The sequence below is a fragment of the Ruditapes philippinarum genome, unplaced genomic scaffold, assembly GCF_026571515.1.
Source record: "Ruditapes philippinarum isolate M1 unplaced genomic scaffold, ASM2657151v2 ctg1513_1_1_1_1, whole genome shotgun sequence".
Lineage (NCBI taxonomy): Eukaryota > Metazoa > Mollusca > Bivalvia > Venerida > Veneridae > Ruditapes > Ruditapes philippinarum.
The window spans coordinates 41697-45318 of NW_026852983.1; the positions used below are offsets into that span (position 1 = coordinate 41697).

Consider the following 3622-nt stretch of genomic DNA (forward strand, 5'->3'; position numbering starts at 1 on the left):
AATTTAATAAAGCAACCCTCGTGAATATTAAACAAATTAAATGTAAATCTTAACAGAAGACATCTGGTGATACAGAAATAAAAATACAAATTACCATATTTTTCATTTACAAATGCATTATTCTGATAGGTCGTAAGCTTACATTCAGTTGTCTGTTTGCAATATTTTTTTCTTACATTATATATTATTATAGCATAGTGAAGTTTTAAATAGTTCAAATTAGGAGGTTGTTATCAATTGACGTTTTGTTTTTGTGCAAGTGGAAATTGAGGCAATACCATTATCTGACCCTCCCTGTCCAACTCTGATAAAATGGATCAAAGTAATAATAATAATAATAATAATAATAATAATAATAATAATAATAATAATAATAATAATAATAATAATAATAAAAATAATAAATCAACAAAAAAAGAAGAAAACAAAATAACGTTACTGTTGGAGGGATTTATTTCAGAATTGGGGGAAATATCTGCTTTTTAGGGAGGAGAAAGAGCTCTTAAAAGGCACCGGTTGCTCCAAATTGGTTCTGAAAATTTTAGTCTTTTTCGCTTTCAATTTATGCTGAAAAATGTGTATAACATTGTCTTTCTAGACATGTGCTAATTTAATTTCATTTAATAAATACATATCAATACATCCAAAAGCTTGTACAGGTGCAGTTAGAATATTCATTAAGGCTGCTGAAAGAAATATACTTAAAGTTTATAATATTGTATTTGCACCACTTTGCATCTCGTATTTACTTAAAAAATACAAATTTGTTGATTTCATTTATGATATGATGATAAATACTTTCCATAGATAAACTTGTCTTTTTGTACTTTTGTGTGCGATGTAATTTATAAAATCTTATTAATTATCATAAGAATAGAGTTGTGGATTTGATAATTATCTATCATTTTATATTATATTCTTTTGAACTTCTTGTCCATCGTATTGTGTCGGCTAGATATATATTGTACTGACGCTGAATGTTTTTAGACAATGACTGGAAGTTTCATTTAGACCCACATTAATAGAATCAGTCATGTGATAGTATGGTATTAAAGCAAACAATTTACTTTTGATAGCGTACCGTCAAGAATCATGATCAAGACATAATGTTACAGAAGTCGCAGAACAAACAAAAAAAATTCCAAAAGAGACAACGGTGACATTGTACTAGTACCTGACACAAATGTCAAAATATTTTCCCAGGATGCGCATAAATGGAATAACTGCAACCAAGAAAAAAATTATTTAAACTGTAAGCAAAACACATTTTTTAAATTATATAATTATATTAATTTGAATATATCACACATATGAATATATATTTCACATTTGTAATTTAAACATCGCTGTAATCATATGGGAATAGTAGTCAGTCCGTTGAGGAGACGTTGATCATTATTTGTAATTGATCAATGAAAGTCGTTTAGGTGGACTGATCGCCGAAATATAACCAAAATTGCGTAAAGGTCGTCGATATAAAAACAGATAATCAATCAAACATTCCATATTTCTATTTGTGAACTATACGTTGCTATATATCGTACTTTAAATTTTCGTACTGGACCTTTATTCTATTACGATCAGTGCATTTTCTTCAATGAATATTTGAAAATACGTAAGTTCGATATTTTAAGAACGTTTACATCTTCTTGAAAAAATAACGGCAACAACAACAATAAAAATGATTAAGACAACTGTTCTGTTTTTATAGTTTATTTAGACAAATCAATAAATAACAAAAATATAAAAAATAAAGATTTAATGTTAATAAACTGATAAATTACTATAAAATAAATGAAATGTGTAAGTCTTGAACATGTTAAATATAAACAAATCATGTGTAACATGTGAAGATAGATATTAGCATAAAATAAATAAAACCAACTCACATCACAATTTGTCTTAATATATAATCATTAAAGTTTAATATGTATTTTTCAATTTTATTACAAATACACTGCTTGTAAAGTTCATAAAGACAAACACTGAATGAGAACAATAAACAATATAAACTTTGAAACACAACTAGTCTTAATCGGAAAATATTTTAAAATATGTTGAATGTTCACAAACATCGACCACAAAATAACATTGCACTTTAAACGATAAAAAATAGTACGTTAAGATGTATAGTAAACCATACAAATTAATTCGTTCTTTTATAACTACCAAGACATAAAGAATGGGAAATATAGAAAAAACATACCAAGTATCAAGATGAAAAGATGTCCAATATGAATATTTACCTAAAATACATGGCCGATATAAATAGTTGACATCAAATGATATCAATTTCTACAAAATAAAAAATAAAGATTAAATTACTACAATGTAATCCTCTTATTTAAATAGAGCTTTCAAGGTCGTAATAATTAGAGTCAGAACAGTAAATCCATTTTGTCATGGACAGAATGAATCTCCTTATCTGCCTATTCCTTATGTTCCCTTGTATTACTCCGTCGGAAAACAAATGCTTACACTTTTTCTTTTGAGTAAGAGAAAATTAAATGGCGTGATTTTTCCTCGTAAATGTTCACGTTATAATGTATCTACACGTCAAACATCACAGCACATATACAACTAGCCCTATTTCCTTTTGACAGGAATTCACACGTACCGCCTTTCATACCACAGCGACCAACACTTGTAGGAACGATTATACCTCTACTCCATTTAGTGTCACTACATGTTCCAGCTCTGTTGATACACAACCTGTGACGCCTTTGACATTCACCTTCATCAAATATGGTTGCCATGACAAACAGTCCAAAAACTAGTAATATTTTATTTGTCGCCATCTTAAACAAAAAAAATTAAAACATATAAACTTCTGAAAAAATTATAGAATAAAAAATTATATATATGTAAAATAAATTAACATCGTTTACTTGTCTCAATTATATTTAAAAAAACCGTTATATTATTAAATCTACATCAGTTCTTATCTCCGTACATGATTTCATTTTTTATAGAATATTATTTAATACTTTACCGTAATATATGTTTATGTTTTAAGTAGTCAATTTTCTATATTAAAATGAGAACGATTAGTCCTTGTACAGTGGCCTGCTGCTCAGATGGAGTTTACAAGCATATTTATATAAAATGCTACTTATATATGTTTGTGTGAAGAATTCTCTTTTGTTGTCACATGTTAAGGCTACTTAAATTAGTCATAATAACAATTGATAATTTCAATGAATGAATGAATGAATGAATGAAAATGAAAGCGTTTATCCACTCCTCCAAACAGGGTTTACCTTTTATAAATGAAACAAGAAAATAAACCATTACATTATTTTTTATTAATTAATCAATTTATTCCATCAACATGATACATATACCGTGTAAAGAAAAATCAACACTAAACATTTCTGCATTATGTACGACTGGTTTCTTAATTCAAATTTTGACTTAATTATTTATTTGTATCATTAACATTATTATTAAAGAAGCATGTAAATATAATACTATATTAAGAAAGTAAAAACAGAAGTAAAACAGCTTAACAATGTATATATGTTTAACACTGTTGTCAGTTTCGTTTTTTGTGTGACGAATAGTATTTAGAAAGATCTTTACTTTTTATTTACCAATATGAATTTACGAATAAAAGATGATA

The 3622-nt window shown here is 27.0% G+C and overlaps 1 long non-coding RNA gene across 1 annotated transcript; it reads right to left on the reverse strand.

Annotated features, from left to right (window-relative positions):
• Nucleotides 1-1697: 1697 nt before the first annotated feature.
• On the reverse strand, nucleotides 1698-3210 carry LOC132730118 (uncharacterized). Its single transcript, XR_009625718.1, has 2 exons — nucleotides 2993-3210; nucleotides 1698-2798 (listed from the first exon to the last, which is right to left on the reverse strand). It is a non-coding gene; the product is annotated as an uncharacterized LOC132730118 (long non-coding RNA).
• Nucleotides 3211-3622: the final 412 nt, after the last annotated feature.